Source organism: Astatotilapia calliptera, chromosome 15 (assembly GCF_964374335.1).
Source record: "Astatotilapia calliptera chromosome 15, fAstCal68.1, whole genome shotgun sequence".
NCBI classification, from domain to species: domain Eukaryota; kingdom Metazoa; phylum Chordata; class Actinopteri; order Cichliformes; family Cichlidae; genus Astatotilapia; species Astatotilapia calliptera.
Window position 1 is genome coordinate 17,145,675 of NC_137436.1, and position 20,207 is coordinate 17,165,881.

Below are 20,207 nucleotides of genomic sequence, written 5' to 3' on the forward strand. Positions count from 1 at the left end.
GGCATTTTGTAAATATAATAATAAATGTGAATTCCTGAAATGCGCCAACAACACTAAGAGTGACATCCTCCTCTCTGCCCCTTAATGCGCTCTGGTCGCTATGGTAACACATAAATATTTCTTTCAAAATAAGATACATTACTACAACATGGGAAAAGCCCAGGGAAACTGAGTAAATGATAAAAACCTTGAAAGCTATAAATTTCACAACCGAGGTTCAACTCTCGCGGCCTGATACTTCATGGACCAGTACCAGTCTGTGGCCTGGGGGTTGGAGACCGCTGCAATAGAGCACCTTTGGGATGTGCTGTAGACACAGGTATCACCTTAATGATGCAATTCTCCTACTGCATTGAAAAAAAGATGGAGATCTGGTGAACGTGGAAGTCACTTAATGTAAGTGAACTCACTGTCATGTTCCAGAAACCAGCCTGAGCTTACTTGAGATTTGTGACCAGGCATGGTGTCATGCTGTAGCAGCCATTAGAAGATGTTACGCACACGTACACTCTCCAACAAAACTCAGAGGGGCTATGGTGTTTAAATAGTTCAAACTGTGCCAAAAAATATCCACTGCATCATTACACCACCACCCGCAGTCCAAATTGCTGAGATTCGATAGATCTGTGCTTTTATGTTGTTTACATCAAGTCTTATGGGCTACTTCTATTCTTTCATTGTACTTTTCTTCACTTATGAGCAGTTTGCAAAGACACGTACATTAGCACAAACATAGCTCCTTTCCCTTCTTTTAATGAGACATAACAGCCATTATTCTGATGTATTTTCAGTTGAGTCTTTACATGAAAACTCTTAAAACATTAAAGCACTCTTTGCAAACAGCCATTAAATGACCAAAATATAAGTCCATGTTATCACAGACATATCATTATACGCAAGTTACTGGAGGCCCTTTTTAAATTTTATTTCACCAACACAAAACATGCTTTTACCATAAGAAAAATGGCTAAACGCACACTCAGTTAAACTGTAATTCACCACAAAGCTTGGCCAACATACCGGTCGTGTCCTTGTAATTAGCCACAACCGCTCTGTCAGTGGCTGCCATGTTACTTTTTATGCAAGTTACTGAACTTCACCTTTTAACCTTTTCTACATCTCTTCATCTGCATATACATTGTGAGCTATCGCTGAATGATGCTAGTTCAAAGGCAGCTGATCAGTACAAATTAGGGATGCACCAATCAGCTGTTGGTGCAATCCTTACTCAAAATACCTCAGTGAGGAATAAAAATGATTAATTTAGCAATGGTATTGATCTGTACTTGGTATCAGCAGAAACCATTCTTTCCTATTTTGACATTTGGCTTAAACCTCAGCAGATCCTCTTGGCCGTGTCTATACACCTAAAGTTTCTGCCATGTGATTAGATAGTTCCTTTAACAAGCAGCAGAACCAGTGTAACTAATAACGTGACCAGAGAGTGTTCACTTTTAAAAGCTGCCTCTTTCTGTCAGTGGCACAGTCATTAACGTAAGGTAGCAAAGGTGGTGGTGGACTGTGTAACAACTGATTCCCCAGGATTCAGCTATTTGCTATAATTGACACTGGACAGCAATGTCCCATGGTTACTCTGAAACCATTGTCAAAACCTACACACTTCTAAGATGCCCTGTGGCAGTAAAGAATAAATTGCAGCATTTGTACTGGGGCTGCTGCTGACAGGTAGGCAGAGGTTTTTGCCCAATTATAGGAGAAAAGGGATGAAGCAGGATAAGGCGGGCCACTAGAATAGACCTAATGAGGACGTGGTATGATTGCTGTGGGACTCATTCGTGCCCACAGCAGGCGTATTCGATTGGTACAGAATGGCCAGAATGAAGTGGCAGAGAGAGCGACAGAGATAGATATGGAGAGATAATAGAAGTGAGAAGGACTGATTCCTCACTCAATGTGAGAGTATGTGGGAGGAGATGAGATGCTGAGACTGAAAGTGGGAAAGAAATGGATGCTTAAAGTAAGTGAGTAAGTCAGTCCATCAAGTCAACTATGCTTTCACTCTCTCTTCTTTCCATCCATCCATGGCTGCCTCCATCCTCCAATCATACATACAAACACTGCAAGCACAGGCGGTGCTGCTACAACCATCCAGAAAGATGTATGCCATCAAATCAGTTCAACTTCATGCAAAGATGTTCAAGGTTGTAAAACAACCACTGACATGTGTCAACACTATGGGGCATTTGCCTGCAGCGGAACAAAACCTGGAAAACCTGGGCAAACAGGAAGTGAAGGAAGTGCTTTTTCAAAAAGAGTTGATATCCATTCAGGCGAGAAGTGTTTAAATAGATTCTGCAAACTTAGCAAACCACTGTATAGGAGTGACTATAGATGTAGCTACTATAGTAGACATGGATGCTTGGCCATGTAGGGCTAATACATCAATTCTGTTTGGTTACAATGAAAATGTGAGTGAAGTGCAGACTTTCAAATTGTAGCTCAAGGGTTTTTTTGTTTGTTTGTTTTTTAATTTGCCTTGACTGTTTAAGAGCTCTTAGCACAGAGGTTCATCTGAGGAAAAACTACAAAAATGTGTATTTGTCTGACAAATTATAAATCTGGAGCCATTATTAGTTAACAAGGTTAATATTGATATTGAACCTTTGGACAGTTTATGAGTTTGTCCTTAAAAGCATTTAGGCTGCTGCAAAAAGTAAAACTCCCCTCCCTCTTTAGGGACATATTACTATTTATGGCAATTAGCTTCAGTTACTGTGACTCATTGCCATCTAAACAGACAGTCACTGCATGGTACTGATTTCCTCTTATCACTAGACACACTCAAGTGCAACTTCTTCAACTAACTTCTTCAGCCTAAACTGACTAAGCAGAAAATAGATGTACATTCTTCGGCACCAACCACCTTCATTATATACTTCCTGTAACCACTGATGAGATTTGTGCAATAAAGAGGAAAATTTCTGGACTATTCTTCATACAAAACCTTTTGTATTGATAACCCCTCTTCAAGTCGGCATCTTGCTTGGCTGGGATATCAATCAGACCACAGGACTCAAGTTGTCCATTCGACGCCATTCTTCTCTTAACCATTTAGTTGTTTATTTATGTACTATGGACGTTTTTCCTTATTGCTTTATGAAATGTCTCCTAATCATTCCCCAGAATTTATTGATAACTTTTCACCTTTTGAAATTCTTTTTGATAACTTTATGTCCAGGCCCAGACAGTGATGCTGCCTCCACCGTACTTTGAATTAGTGCGTTTTCTCCCTCCAAAATGCAGATTTATGTATGTGTGTTTAACTCATTACTCCACCGAGGAGATTTTCTCTTTGTTTATTTTTTTTACTTTAAACATGCCACAAGGCATTTTTTGGAGTGTGGTGGTTTCCTTTATGGTGGTGTTTCATTAACACCATTCTTATTCAGTGTTTTTCTTATAGTGAGGATGTGAGCAAAGATTATAGCAAGTTGTATAGATTTCTGCAGGTGTTTTGCTGTTACTCATGGGTTCTTTTTCACCTCTTTCAATATTGCACATTGTGCTTTTGGTGTGATCATTGTAAGACGCCTACTCCCAGAAAGAGCAGCAACAGTCCAACGTTTCCTCCATTTGAATATAATTGATCTTGTGGAATGATAAACATCCAAGGGTTTTGTATGCTTTTCGAGTAAAATGCTTCTACTAAAAGGTCCTGTAAAGGTTGTTTTGATCGGGGCATGGTTCACAGCAATCACTCATTCTTGAGGAAACCAGACCTTGTTAGTAATCACACTTTGTATAACTTACTTATAGTGAGGGGCTCCCTCTACAATTCACACTTCTGAACCTCTCAATTGAAACACCCACTCCTAGGAGGTTTTGGTTTTGGTGAAGCTGTTAGCACAGAGGTTCACTTTGATTTTCCTGAACTTTAAATGATAACTCTGTGTGTTCACTAAAACTCAAGATCGTATTTGCATGTTATTAGTTTTTCCAGATTGTGTTAGTCTATAATTAAGACGGAAATTAAGCTCAGACCACATTTTAGAAGAAGTCAAAGAAACTAATCATAGTGTAAGCCTGAAAACGCCATTTGCAATTTAGTGGTTTATTATTAGGAGTCCTATACACTCAGCTTTTCTTTATATTTGTTCTGCAAGAGAACACTCATGCAAATCTATCTTATGAGAATTTTCCCAAATATTTCATGCAAATTTGTATTCGCTTCTTTTTTAAGGCTCGTGGACTTCCAGGATTCTAAATTACAAGATAAACAGACTTTACCAACCACCTGTGTTACTTTTGAGTCCAAATAGATTTTCATTAAAATTCTTATGCACATCATTTTTTTTCCGTTTTCTGTTTTATCTCTCTCTATCCCATTATATTAATTTCCTTCGCTCTTTATTATAATTTCCATTTCTCTTCCCTGGTGTTTTTCCTTTCACCATATCTCATTCTTTTCTCCCCCTCATTCTTGTGTGACTGTAGTAGTGTCTGTGTGTGTGTGGGAGTAGAGGAGAGCAGCTATGCTGGCTGGGGGAGGAGGTGAGAGAGAAAGAAAAAGAAGCGAAAGAGGGATAGAAATACACAGAGAGGGAAGCAAAGCATTTACTGGAACAAAACATGCTGTTTCAAACTCATAGATAAGGGCCGCCTACTCGCTAGTTCTTATTTCAGAGCAGTTTACGCCTTATTTTTACAATCTATTCTATTCTATTTATTTATTATGCATTTTTTTAGTAATATTATGAATACCTTAGACAACCAAGATATTATTTTCTGGCATTTTTTACTCAACTGAATTACTTTAGAGTTGCTAGACCTACCATCTGTCCAGTGTCCATAAAGTTTAACTCCATATTTCAAGTAGGTGGCAGGAGGAAGACTACATCTGAAAGCCAATTAGAAGTGAAGGGCACACGGAAGAGTTTGATTGTTTCTAAGGATGCTAGTTTTTATATTATTACAATTGTAATACATATAAACACTCTGGTACTTTGACAGCCTGTTGCTAGAATCTTTATGGTAGCCACATATCTAATATCTAATAAAACCAGCTCTTCTTATAAGAAGATCAAGCACAGAAACATTTACTTTGAGAAGTTCTGAGTTATTTTTGGTGATAAAAAGCAACACAAAAGAGCATTAACACTGATACCATCTGCATCAACATCTATGATGAATGTAACCCAACAGACCCTGAAAATCCAGCTGAGCAAGTTGGATACTCACTGTTGATCCCGGTATCTCGTCAACACCAGTGAAGTGCAGATGACACAGCCTGAAAGCTGTACAGGTAACCTAAAATAGAAGATGATAATTTGCGCATGAGGAATAGCGTACACAGTGAGGTCAAATAAAAATAACAGAAATGCAACACCTGTAGAGAAAAGAGTGCTTCTATGAAAGACGAGCTTAATGAGAGACCAATCAGGAAAATATTACAAATTTTTGACCCAAGTAGTAAATACCCATCTATGAATTTTGCATATTTAGACACCATTATCTACAATAATAACATACAATTGCAATATATCTAAATATTAACATGAGTATTTGATTTTACAGGACTTACAGTGCCTCTTAGATTCACCACAACTGAACTTGTTAAATCACTGAAAAGCCAGAATTTAAGTTTGTTTTTTACCTCGCACCCTACAGACTAGCTTTTACTTGAAAACCAAACCGCATTACTGATTAACCAATTAATAAATAAAGCAACAAATTAAAAATAATTAAATAAAAAGGTATAGTCCTTTTCAGTGACACACACACACACAAAAAAAAATTGCTTAGCTCATTATATTCAGCTAAAAGCCTCTGGGAGAGAAAAAAATGAAAGCGCTAATTTAATGGAGTATCTCAAAATGCTTGTGGTAATTCCAGTTCAAGGACCATCACACACAAACTAACAAGACTGCAAAAATCATCAGGCCTGTAATGAAGGGCAAATCTTAATTGACACACAGTCTAATGAATGACATCCATTAGGATAGTTACAAAAATAATATGTAAGGTTTTGTGGCTTACTGAAATTCCAAAACAGGCTTCAAACAAAGATGCAAATTGTACAGTTGGGGATAAGGGCTCACAAAAGTACAGCGTCCACTGTAATCACAGGTCAAACCAGTCATCTAGGAGTTGTTTTTAAACACACACATCCCAGCATGCACGTATTTCATTTCCTCCCTATGGAGGCTGGTTGGATTTCCTGGAGAACCGATGCAGTTGCATTCGCCAACTCTGCACACTGCAGAAACGCTTGTTATAACTTCCATCTGTGTGGTCGTGGGAATTCATTTGATTTGATGTTAGTTGTGATGAGCGCTGATCAATACCAACTTTAACCATCTGTTTCCCAGCTTAAATAAACAATTAGGTCAGACCTAAACTCATGATAAGTGAAGGATCCCAGAAATGCACTGTCCCAAAAATTTACACTGCACTAATGAATAAAGGGATTCTTTATTTTTATTTTCTTCCCTCAGCTACAGTTAACCCAATTTACCTCACACTTGATATATAGCTGGGGTTGATGTCAGGCCTTCAGGGAGTAAATTGTGGCAAGTCTCACAACCTCACACCAAGTTTATCAATTGTTATCATCCAAAAAAGAAACTGTCAGCAGTATCAGCCATCTCTTGCTTATTTCTATTAAACATACATTAAATTACTTTAAGTTAACTCTGTATTTTTCACCTGATTGTCTGGCCTCCACCTGCAGTGGCTCCTTGTCCTACAGTTTGAAGGCCACTGCTCTAATTGTAGGAAACACTCGGCTTAAAGCAGAAAGCTAATGCAAGGCGAGTTTCTGTTTAATTGGCAGTGATCTGACCTGCTGTTTAGGCATTATGTGTTTACTAGAAACAACATATACATTCATAAAGTTTTTACTTATCCTTCTAGACACCAACTATCAAACGAGCCAATACTATGTGTATATTAGACTTTTACACAGTTGATCAGTAAATTGCTGCTTGAAGGGGAAAAAAAGACCTATCCCTATTTCTCTGCATGGGTCAAACACTAGAAAGGACTACATTTATATCTAATAGATTCATCAGTGTTACATCACTATATTGTGCAACTGTGCCACAGAAGTCAATCTGTGTGCTATCTTTAGTCACTATCAGCTGTTCCGCTTTTTTAATCACAGCAGTGGTTATGTTAAAGGAAGCATGCAATCCGCCCATTGCGAGCAGGCACGTGCTGATTGACATTGTAGTAACAGAACAGACTAAATTCCAAGAACTTTACACTTTACAGAACAGGATCTACTGGCTACCCTCAACTGCCACCATATTTTCAATCTTGTGGAAGAGCTGGGTAGCAATTCAGCAGTTTAACCATTTTCCACAGGTTGCACTCTTTTAATCACTTACTGTCATTTACTAAGCCTAAACAGTAGTGCTAGTAGTACAGAAAGATGAACAGGGTTCAAAATCCAACACGTAATAATACGTATCCTTCATGGCACTGCCCGTTTCCCCTTATGGTTAATTTTTGAGAACACTTGAAACCCATCAACCCATAAACATACAGGAGGCGGCAGGCAGAAAACCACATCAATTCACTTTCCCGTTCCCCATGTTTAAAAAACAAACAAACAAACAAACAAACAAAAAAAAAAAACGTAATTGTTCTACTCCGATCCTCATCTCCAAACCTGGTTACAGTCTCCAAACTCTCTTCCATCCTCTGATGCAAAATAGTTTGGAGCAGCAGTCATCTTTATTGCCATCTCACTATACCCCAGGCTATTAGTGCAGACTGCTGACCTGGACCTTGGACCTCTCCATAGTCTGTTTCTGCAGGCTGGCATTCAGCCTAATGAGGCTTGCTAATGGTCCCCTCATGTCAGTCTGAGGAAAGCCTTCTACTCTATGCAAACTGGAACACATGTTCACACACTCACTCCTTCCAGCACTTTCCACAGTTGCCTAGTTGATAATAAAAAAACAAAGATGACCAATGTATGACTCAACTAAACGCCAAACCGCTGCCCATCATCGGTCATACTGTATCACACAAACTCTACTTATCTGTCCTTGCTTTATGACCTTTCTTTAGCCCCACTGCACAACTCCTTTTAGGACTATCTGCACCTGGTCAATGTGATGTGGGGAATTTCAAACTCGGGAAGCACAGAAAGGAAAAGAAAATGCTTCCCATAACTTATCCATTATCAAAACAGCTGCTTTTTGTGCTGATTTTCAGTCTGGGAAAAATTACACAGGACTCTGAGTAATGCTTAGAAAATGAATGGCAGGTTACACATTTCCACATTTAAAACATTCAGGGGAAATGAGATGTACAGCAACTAGACAACATTTTGCTGTGCCTGCCACTAAGTCCGATTGGCTTCACAAGGCCACACTTTCAGAGAAACTTGTCCATTAGCCACGCTCTGTTAACACTTGCTAGTTAATGATTATGAGCCCCGCTGAAACACATTTTAAAACATGTGGTCATTAACTATGGACACGCATGACACATGCAAGTTAAATAAAACATCAAAGAGTCCAGCATTGATAAGTTTGTCCCAGAGCTGCTAAGAAAATTCAAAATATCATCTTTTACTCTTTGGAATGATGAGAGCTCCAAAAGCACCTGTAAAATCCGTTAAGTTTATGCAGGCAAGTACAGTGAGCCGTAGCTAAGACCAATGCTTTGACAGACTGAAGACTGTCACGGCAGATAAAAGATTCTCTAAAAGCAGCTGAGTGCTGTGAGAGTGACAAGTTAGGTAGGAGAAATCAGAAGTGCTTTTAAAAAAAAAAAAAAAAAAAAAAAAGCAGCCAGACAGACTGCAGAAATGTCTGGGAGACATGAGTTTTAGAGAGCAGTAAAAAGAGGTGATTTGAAGCTAAAAACAAGATTAAAAGGAAAGGTCCGGACTGGCTGACCAGTTCAAGGTCATGTCTTAAGCCAAAGCCACAAGCTACGCAAGATGCTTTGACCCCCTGGTTCTAAGCAGTAGGCAAATAAAAATGTCAGTTTTTAGATGTAGCTGCAACTATTAAATACATTTCCACCCATCAGCTTTACATCAGCCTGGGATTTAAAGATTATGCCTGCCTAGTTAAGTAAAGTATCAACGTCGAATTCAATCTGCAAAACATCTGAATTAAACTTTCAACAGCCAACTCTAGATTTCTGTAAGATAACGTATTCTTATTTTACCATAGAGGGAATCTGTTAGCTTTGGCTAGAAAACACAATCCAACATGACAACAAAAAAGCCCGTGATTAAATGGAATGTGTCCTTTGGCTAGATTTTTTTTTTCTTTAGGAGGCACCTTCATAATACAAATCATACTTTGGAACACTGGATTCAGACAGACCCTAAGCTCAAGTTGCAGGTCGTAAAACAGACAGCGTCCAGATGTCTGGCAGAGGGTATGCAGCAGAGGATTTAGGTAGTTCCCTTCCAAGTCAGCTACTGGTGGTCATAGCTGACAACCAAATGCTTGCCAAGTAGTTCAGTGCAGTAATTCTTGTGTGTATTTGGCACACATTTATTGTTTCATTAACCAACTATAAATTCTTTCTATAAATCCATCTTTAAATTTAACTAGATATGATGAGATTTTTGTGAAACGCTCTTTTCATTCTGAATTTTACCACAACGCTTGCAGCCAGGGTGACCTGCGGCTTATTATAACATTATGACAGAAGCTTCTTCAACTGAGAAGAAACAACAAATGGCAGGTAAGATGAGAGTCCGGAAACATCACAGTGATACTGTTGTGGTGTAAATCATGAACGCTTAAAGCCTGAGCCTGTTGCAGTACAGACAAGATGGGGAAATAATGAACCTGACAGCTGGCATTTTGCAGTCTTTTGCAACGAATTCAATTTATACAAATTAGGCTTTACCAAAATATGCTCACCAAAAAAAAACAAAAAAAACCAAAAAAAAACGATGCCACATCCCGTTACTTACACCTATTAAGATACAAATTCAAGTGTTGCGACATGTGCCGTTAGATTATCGTTTCCTGTCTACTTGAGAAAAAGCATTGAACTCTGAAGAATAATTAGCACCTTGTAAGTACTTCTTATGTAACCCCCTCTACCTTTGCCTAGTCTCTGATCATCAGCAGGCAATGCTTCACAAATGCCAAGACTGAAAAGAAAAACTGCACCACGCTGATGTAAAAAGTCAACACCTTTTTTTTTTTTTTTTTTAGCCCATAAAAATACCACACTCTCACTCCACGTTATAAATGCCCCACATTAGGGAAGTGAGTCAATAAAGTTTGAGGTAGGTCATGTTGCATAGAGGGAGGGGAAAAGCATACTGTGCAAAGCCCCATGAAGGTGTCTGGGTATGGGACTCACAGCACTTGCAAAAACTCAGTGCATCAAATTCTCTGTGGATTTCCTTCCAAAGCCACTTCTTAGCCAGTGCAAGCCAGCAGAAGCAGCTTTGTTCCTTTGCCACCTATCCTCACTTTCTACCCATTGTAAACCTGTCTTCAATGCTTTGGCTATAGCTCTCTATCAAGTCTCAACTGCTTGCTCTTCACATTCCTCCATCACGGGGACATAAGCCTCAGTTTCTCTCTCCCACACTATTCAGCTCCTTGGAAAATGGGGATACAGGCTGGCAGAGTCACTGTATCAAATCTATTTGTCGGTTAAACCTGCAGCTGGATTAGGCCTGCTTTTAGCCACTGCTACTATTCAGCAAACGTTTCGTGTGTGCTAGCTCGCGCTGCCGTCCAGTCAGGTTTTGATGGGCCAAAGCTATTCATGAAACTCCTGACTTGCCAGGAGGAGTTCAACCACCGGCCACTAAAGCCTCTGACTTACTGTCATCATGGTAATAGTCTTCACAAGTGTGTTCTCATAACCACTGACATGTGAGTATGTCATTTTCCAAAAGTCTACATACCAAGAGTCTTTGTAGAAAATTAATGGTAATCATAACTGTTCTATCCACGACACCGTTAAGCGGTCATGGCAGTGATGTGGCTGGTTTTTTAGCAAAGTATCACAACAACAAAAGAACAAGAAAGAAAAAGAAAACAAGAAAAAGAAGCAACTGTGTGACTGAAAAAGCCTGGGAATCATCTGCACAGGGTTAGAAAAGCATGACCAAAGTAGCAGATCCTCTGCTATGACTATAAATCACAACAGAGCTGAAGTCTACAAAGCTAAAGAGAAAGGAGTGGAGAGAGGAAGACCAAAAAAAAAAAAAAAAAAAAAAAGGAAGTTTTACAGGGAAATAAAAAACATGCCAAATCAGTACAAAAAGATGGGCTCAAGACCAAATACCAGAGAAAGGGCTTGAGATAGAAATATAAAAAGATAATGTGAAGCAAAAGTAGCCAGTAAAGAAACTTGAGTTCACAAGTTCATCTGGGGGAAAAAAGGAAACCTTTGCACTCTCTACTCTTCCACCTCATCTCCAGACGATTGTGTCTGCACTTTGCAGTGAGCACAAGAAGGAGAAAAAAATCCATGTGTGTCGTTTCTCAAAAACCCAGCAGCACCTGATGCATACTTCGGAAGGAATTAAAGTTGAATCCCTGGGGATAAAGCTGCACCTTAGGTAAATTTAACTGTTCACTGCCTTTGTCTAACCACAAGCCTTCACACTTACCTCAACTGTGTGCAGACCTGTGGGGAGCCTGTCGGGAACCAACAGTGTGGTAAAACCTTGATAATGAAAGCTATAAATCACCCTTACCACATCCCCAGCCTCAAAGCTCATAAAACTCCAGCCCACAACAGCTTGACAACAAAAACATGGTACTTTTTTTATTTTATTTTCCTCTCCCTTTACTCGAGTTCACACTATAAACATCAGTAGCGACAGGGGTAGCCATGGCAAAGCAGAGTTGCCAGGAAGACTTCTTGCGCCTTTTATGTCTCCAAGATGATTATAAGTAGAATTAAAAGACATTTTCTTCTGTTTGATAAAACCTAAAATACATTTTACATCACTTTATTCCCTTACTAATGTAGACTTGCTGATTCATATGTGCGCCTACAATCACAAGTAAAGCAATATACGTTTTTTAACAGTCTGTCAGTCACTGGAACCACATGTTTAACTCATTCATGTATACAGTGACAGATGAAGCTGTCAGAGCATTCATTCTGGCAAATTAAACTAATTCTGTCTGCTAATCTAATATTTTATTACATTTAGTCTCATATTGACTGAAAATAAAGTATGATTAAAATTGAGTCCTTGCGTGCATTACTTCACAGACGATGAAGTCAGGAAGTTTGAGTCACTGTTAGTCAGAGATATGCCAATTTACCAGCCGCACAAAGAAAAAGAAAAATGCCGCCATAACATCAAGGTAAACAAAAGACGAGAGAGGGAGAATGAGTACGTGCCAACGCTTTTAAACCTGACATCTAAAGACACAATCCCACTACTTACAGCAATTAGCCCAGCGTTTTGTTCTCTCTCTGCTCTTTGTTGTTCTGACACTCTAAACACAGTACCAGGTAGCATCACTACAGACAAAGCCAAAAACACTGTCTGACAATTTCTGTGGGAGGATAGCTTAAGTTAACTGATCAAACTAACCAGGGAGAGTGTCTGTCTGTAAATACAGGCACAAACATACCTCCGTGCTGCGACAATAGCAGTTTAATCGATGGTTTAGTTCTGCATGCACACTGCTGTGCAAAAGTCTTATGCCTTGGTAGGAAAATGGGAATGAGTGCAAACGTATATGGAAATGGTTCAGTCAGTGTTTGGTATGAGCACCTTTATTTCTTAGCTAAGCTTTGTTTTTAAGTCTTCAGGAATAATTCTTCTGGCATCTTGAAGGACTTTCAAAGCTCTTCTATGGATGTTGGCTGCATTTTGTTCCATCTCTAATAAGATTGATATGGTTAAGGTCTGTGACCCTAGGGAGGCCAATCAATGGTCAATGAACAGTGGATAGATACGTAGAATGACCACATGCATAGTGTATTACATTCAGTCTCATATTGACTGAAAATAAAGTATGATTAAAATTGAGTCTGCATGCGTTCCTTCACAGACAATGAAGTCAGAAAGTTTGAGTCAATGTTAGTCAGAGATTTGCCAATTTACCATGTCTTTGCCCCCCCCATTGCCTGACATGACAGAAACTATTTATCAGCTTATAAATAGCCGCTTCTTTTGTCCTTCATTTTTGCAATGTGTTCTTCCAAAACTTGGTGTGACTTGGAGTGGTGTCATACCAAGTTTTTGGCATATTTTGGAATCATCTTGTTGGTGCAAAATTACCATTTTATACCTCTTAACCTGCTAAAGTTGGCTTTTTTGAAGATGCAACTAAAGCATTGGGGACAAATGATGTGCTTTTGAGATTCCCAGTAACAAAGTGCCTGAAAATAAAATGCAAAATTGGTTCGTTGTTAAGTTTTACGTAGATTATGCTGGTTCGTCCCTTGAAATTAGGTCTTTGTTATGCTTGAATGGTTGATAAAGAAGTGTTAAGTGGCTAAATTAAGAGAAAATCCCTGAGAAAATGGTCAAATATGGACTAACGTATAAGCTAAACAAAACAAAAGTGGAAAAGGTTTACCTAATATTTCAAGCAAAGCACACATTTCGAAATGCAGTTTCCATTTTACACAGAAACGCTACATGTTGTCAAAAACATGCTTGCTTTTAGTCCATGGAGTAACCCAAATATCCATAGTAGGCAGGCTTGTATTGATTTTGCCTAGCCAGCTCAGAGGCAAATGGCGATGAGGCCATCGGTCACAGGGCGATTGACAGCTGCATGTTTAATGGTCGTGAGAAACGATGTGCAGGGGTTTCAAGGGCAATCGCTGTTATAAGAGATGGGAGGAGATGAGGTTAAGGCTCCAGACAGCAAGCCTGTGACACTTTGACAGATGTGAGTTTTATACCTCACAAAGCAACACACACAGAAAAGGTCTTTGAATAAAATGCCTACTGCAAAGCTTTCTGTGCAGTTCCCTCAGCCTCAGAGCTCAAACTAAAGAAACAGTCAGGCTGTTGGTTGACTGGGGCTTAATTGTTTTGTTTTCCCAGATAAAGTTCAGGGGCGAGATTTTCTCAAGGCTTACCTTTCCCTCACACTCCTTTGCATTCATGACAGCCTCTACTGCTCTACTAGTCATTTATCTGACGCTACCTTTTTTCCCCTTTTAAAGATCAAATGTTTTTACCTTATCTTCTAATGCATGGTCCTCAGATCTATCTGCCTAACTCTAACATTGTTTATTTTCCTTCCTACTCTCATCTTTTTGCCATTTCTCTATCCGTTTTTTCAGTTACCACTTTTGTAGTTCCCACAACTGGGTTTCTTTTGGAACTTTTGTGGTCATATTTCCCATTTGAGAGCTGAGACAGCTGGAAGAAACGGTTTGGATATAGTCCTGTCAAAATATCAAATGGGAATGCAGGCCCAATTTGTTTAAGAAAAGAAACAAGGAAAAAAAAAAGAAAGAAAGAAAGAAAGAAAGAAAGAAAGAAAAGTAGACAATTCAAATACAGCATTAGTTCTCCAATCCTCTCTCCAACCAACCCTCACACCGAAGCATTGGGGAGTTTTGCATTTTTAAGATGTTTTTAGACACAAACTACAGCCATTTAATAATCTATGTAATATCTAAAACTTGGGGGGGGGGGGGGGGGGAAGAAGCGTTTTAAAATAGCACCAGACTTAATATAGTTTATCTACAACAACTCCTCAGCGGTATAAGGTGCCCAATATCTAATGATGCAAGCCCACAAATTCATGTTTAAATTGTTTAATTATATGTGGCATCTTTTGGAGGATTCTTAATGAAATTTTGGTGAACTTTGAGAGCACTAATAGCTCAACAAAGCACCATGAGTGCTGTGGTAAATACATTTTTCCAGCTCGTGAGACAACCAGCCATTGCGACTGATCAACTGTTTTTCCATTTACTCCTACAGTGTGAGAGGCACAACAAATCCAGGGGGTTCCTGATCCCTACCACTGTCCGATTAAAGTATTTAAACATGGTTAAGTTCAAGGGAACTCCGCTGAGAGTGACTAAAAGCATTTTACAACTTAACTCCAGAATATGTTGATAAAAACATGTCTGCATACTCTACAAAGTTGGCATTTGACAGCGGTGCATACAGGAGGTAGGACTTACATTTCTACATCCATCACTATATTTCTAAATTCTCCAGAGATCAACGTAAGCTAGTCACACATAGGATCAAGTGAACATTGGGAAAACTGCATGCTAAGTCTGCTTAACATCCAGTCTGAGTAAGTCCAGTGCTATTGGTAATGTCTATTAAGTTCATAGATGCATCGCATGTGTAAAAACAGCTGAACAGTGAGGGCGTTTCAGATAGATGTTACCTTTACACACCTGTCTGCGTGATTCAAACATCTCTCTTATACATAGAGCATTCTGGGAATTGAAAGGCTGGTTTGCTTAAGCTCAAATTCCAGTCGCCACTGATACATAATAAACTACTGCAAGCATTAATTCCCCCAAATACATTTTTATTAGTATGACAGGTACACCAGAGATAGACAGACACTCTTAAAAGCTTTTTCGCTAGACATAAACATGTCTACTACTCATCAAGAGCTGAACTTTACAGGGAGTGCAGAATTACACTCAACAAAAATATAAACGCAACACCTTTGTTACTGCTCCCATTCCCCATGGGATGGACGTAGAGACCTAAAATTCATTCCAGATACACAATATAACCATCCCTCCCAAACAGTGGTCACAAATCAGCCCAAATGTGTGGTAGTGGGCACATCTGCTATATTGAGATAATCCATCCCACCTCACAGGTGTGCCACATCAGGATGCTGATCTGACATCATGAGTAGTGCACAGGTGTACCTCAGACTGCCCACAACAAAAGGCCACCCTGGAATGTGCAGTTTTTTGCGCTATTGGGGGGTCTGGGGACCCAGAACCGGTCAATATCTGGTGTGACCACCATTTGCCTCATGCAGTGCAACACATCGTCGCATGGAGTCTATCAGATTGTCAATTGTGGCCTGTGGAATGTTGGTCCACTCCACTTCAATGGCTGTGTGAGGTTGTTGGATATTCGTGGGAACTGGTACACGCTGTCGTATACGCCGGTCAAGCACATCCCGAACATGCTCAATGGGTGACATGTCCGGTGAGTATGCTGGCCATGCAAGAACTGGGACATTCTCAGCTGCCATCTGCCCTGAACAATGTGAACCATGATTCATCCGTGAAGCGCACACCTCTCCAACGTGCCAGACGCCATCGAATGTGAGCATTTGCCCACACAAGTCTGTTACGGCGACGAGCTGGAGTCAGGTCAAGACCCCGATGAGGACGACGGGCATGCAGTTGAGCGTCCCTGAGACGGTTTCTGACAGTTTGTGCAGAAATTGTTTGGTTGTGCAAACCAATTGTTCCAGCAGCTGTCTGGGTGGCTGGTCTCAGACGATCTTGGAGGTGAACCTGCTGGATGTGGAGGTCCTGGGCTGGTGTGGTTACACGAGGTCTGCGGTTGTGAGGCCGGTTGGATGTGCTGCCATATTCTCTGAAACGCCTGTGGAGACGGCTTATGGTTGAGAAATGAACATTCAATGCACGGGCGACAGATCTGGTTGACATTCCTGCTGTCAGCATGCCAATTGCACGCTCCCTCATTGCTTGTGGCATCTGTGGCATTTTGCTGTGAGACAAAACTGCACATTCCAGGGTGGCCTTTTGTTGTGGGCAGTCTGAGGTACACCTGTGCACTACTCATGATGTCAGATCAGCATCCTGATGTGGCACACCTGTGAGGTGGGATGGATTATCTCAATATAGCAGATGTGCCCACTACCACACATTTGGACTGATTTGTGACCACTGTTTGGGAGGGATGGTTATATTGTGTATCTGGAATGAATTTTAGGTCTCTACGTCCATCCCATGGGGAATGGGAGCAGTAACAAAGGTGTTGCGTTTATATTTTTGTTGAGTGTATTAGGCAAGTTGTATTTTTGAGGAATAATTTTATTATTGAACAACAACCATGTTCTCAATGAACCCAAAAAACGCATTAATATCAAAGCTGTTTGTTTTTAGTTTTAGCTATTTTAGGGGGATATCTGTGTGTGCAGGTGACTATTACTGTGCATAATTATTAGGCAACTTAACAAAAAACAAATATATACCCATTTCAATTATTTATTTTTACCAGTGACACCAGTATAACATCTCCACATTCACAAATATACATTTCTGACATTCAAAAACAAAACAAAAACAAATCAGCGACCAATATAGCCACCTTTCTTTGCAAGGACACTCAAAAGCCTGCCATCCATGGATTCTGTCAGTGTTTTGATCTGTTCACCATCAACATTGCGTGCAGCAGCAATCACAGCCTCCCAGACACTGTTCAGAGAGGTGTACTGTTTTCCCTCCTTGTAAATCTCACATTTGATGATGGACCACAGGTTCTCAATGGGGTTCAGATCAGGTGAACAAGGAGGCCATGTCATTAGTTTTTCTTCTTTTATACCCTTTCTTGCCAGCCACGCTGTGGAGTACTTGGACGCGTGTGATGGAGCATTGTCCTGCATGAAAATCATGTTTTTCTTGAAGGATGCAGACTTTTTCCTGTACCACTGCTTGAAGAAGGTGTCTTCCAGAAATTGGCAGTAGGACTGGGAGTTGAGCTTGACTCCATCCTCAACCCGAAAAAGCCCCACAAGCTCATCTTTGATGATACCAGCCCAAACCAGTACTCCACCTCCACCTTGCTGGCGTCCGAGTCGGACTGGAGCTCTCTGCCCTTTACCAATCCAGCCACGGGCCCATCCATCTGGCCCATCAAGACTCACTCTCATTTCATCAGTCCATAAAACCTTAGAAAAATCAGTCTTGATATATTTCTTGGCCCAGTCTTGAAGTTTCAGCTTGTGTGTCTTGTTCAGTGGTGGTCGTCTTTCAGCCTTTCTTACCTTGGCCATGTCTCTGAGTATTGCACACCTTGTGCTCTTGGGCACTCCAGTGATGTTGCAGCTCTGAAATATGGCCAAACTGGTGGCAAGTGGCATCTTGGCAGCTGCACGCTTGACTTTTCTCAGTTCATGGGCAGTTATTTTGCGCCTTGGTTTTTCCACACGCTTCTTGCGACCCTGTTGACTATTTTGAATGAAACGCTTGATTGTTCGATGATCACGCTTCAGAAGCTTTGCAATTTTGAGACTGCTGCATCCCTCTGCAAGATATCTCACTATTTTTGACTTTTCTGAGCCTGTCAAGTCCTTCTTTTGACCCATTTTGCCAAAGGAAAGGATGTTGCCTAATAATTATGCACACCTGATATAGGGTGTTGATGTCATTAGACCACACCCCTTCTCATTACAGCGATGCACATCACCTAATATGCTTAATTGGTAGTAGGCTTTCGAGCCTATACAGCTTGGAGTAAGACAACATGCATGAAGAGGATGATGTGGACAAAATACTCATTTGCCTAATAATTCTGCACTCCCTGTATAATCTTTTTACTTTGGATATAACACAAAACAAACACAGCCAGTGAATTGGCTTACAGTTCTTTCAGTGGTAAGCAGTAATTCAACAGCTGATGCCTAGGGAGGAGAGATGTTTTGTGTGGATTTTAATCAGTTGTTGTTGAAAACACATTTCTATTAAATGGCGCACACGAGAAAACGCTGGCTGTCTGCATGTCAAGAACTAATACTGTATATCAAAGACTTTAAGCTTAAACACAGACGCCTCTCCCTTTAATTACAGAAGTCTCAGAGGGCGAGATGATGAGCTTTTTAAATACAGCTTGCAGGGTCACATGGGCCTTCCTGGAAGACCCCTGTAGTAAATTATTCAGTCTTTATTCAACACTTATGATACTTAGAAAAGCCAAAAAGAAACACACCAGTCAGCTGGGGACATTAACAGGAACAGGGTCTTCACAAAACTGCCCGCAATCACTGAGTAACACATTGCGAACTTGAGGGTAGAAAATGGTCTGTGCATGAGAACCAACTAGTGGTAAATGGTAAATGGACTGGTTCTTATATAGCGCTTTCTACTCTTCTGAGCACTCAAAGCGCTTTATACAACTTGTGCATTCACCCATTCACACAAGCACATTTTTCCTAGGTGCTTTCTAACTGACATTCACACACATTCATACTCCGATGGATGCATCGGAGAGGAATTTGGGGTTAGTATCTTGCCCAAGGATATTTGGCATGCAGACTAGGGGAAGCCAGGAATCGAACCACAAACCTTCAGATCAGTAGGTTTGCTCAATGAGCTACAGCCAGTGTAAACTGTCCTTTTTTTAACAGAACATGATAAAAGCATGCATCTTTCTTGGTGCATTGCTCCACTGAAGAGTGGCTGTAGGGTTAAGAAGGCACTAGATGCGGAAGGAGGAAAGGGGGGAAAATAAAGCTGCTAATTACCGTTGTTAGAGCCCTGCATTATCATTACACTCCAAGGTTTCTGACAACACAACAACTGTGCTGCCATGGCAACACTGTGCCGAAGGAGATGTTGGTACTGTGGCTCTGTGTTTCGCCCATTTAATATTGCCTAGGAGATCTGCTGACTACACGCAATCAGTCTGTTCAACATCAATCTGATCATTGACCTGCACCTTAATCCTGAACCCTACTCTGATGAGCGCAGGTGGACACATCAGTCAGCTTGGCTGGCACAACTTCACCCATGGGCGAAACAACACAGCACAGCTGGGTTCGTCTGATATTATGTAACCCAGCGCCACCCCCGCCAGGCCTTGTTCACACCACAAGACCCCTCTCCTCCTACTCCACCTCCCTCTAGTGCACCGTTGGCTATTTGTAGGAATAGGTGCATTGTGAAACAAGAGTGTTCCGGTACAAGCACGGCTCACGGGGGATATTTGAGGAGGAAAATGGTGGCCAAAACAAGCAAAGAAAACGTTTATTTTATGCATTGGTCAATTTTTAGATTTTGGGTTATATTTGGTTCCATTACTTGTGTTATTTCAGACCAGCAGAAAGAAAATGACCAAAACTACACCTGTAAGTGCTTTACAACAACCTGTCTACAGGATGTTTATGCAGAATTAGATACTTGAAGTAGCCGATGTCTCATTTGCATATTTGAACCAAAATATACATACACACACACACACACACACACTTTCATATCTTAGTGAGGACATCTAATTGACATAATGCTTTCCATAGCCGCTAATCGTAACCCTAACCATCAAAAATGAATGCCTGATCCGAACCCTCAGCCTA

General features: G+C 40.4%; 1 protein-coding gene across 3 annotated transcripts in view; it reads right to left on the reverse strand.

Annotated features, from left to right (window-relative positions):
- Positions 1-20,207, reverse strand: part of sipa1l1 (signal-induced proliferation-associated 1 like 1) — a 95,949-nt gene that overhangs the window by 51,558 nt on the left and 24,184 nt on the right. For 2 of the 3 annotated variants that reach the window (XM_026143586.2, XM_026143588.2), the window contains exon 2: positions 5,200-5,268. The exons of the other annotated variant lie outside the window; for it this stretch is intronic. The gene's annotated coding sequence lies outside the window, so the exon portion shown is untranslated. The remainder of the gene's footprint in view (positions 1-5,199; positions 5,269-20,207) is intronic. 3 annotated transcript variants of the gene reach the window in all.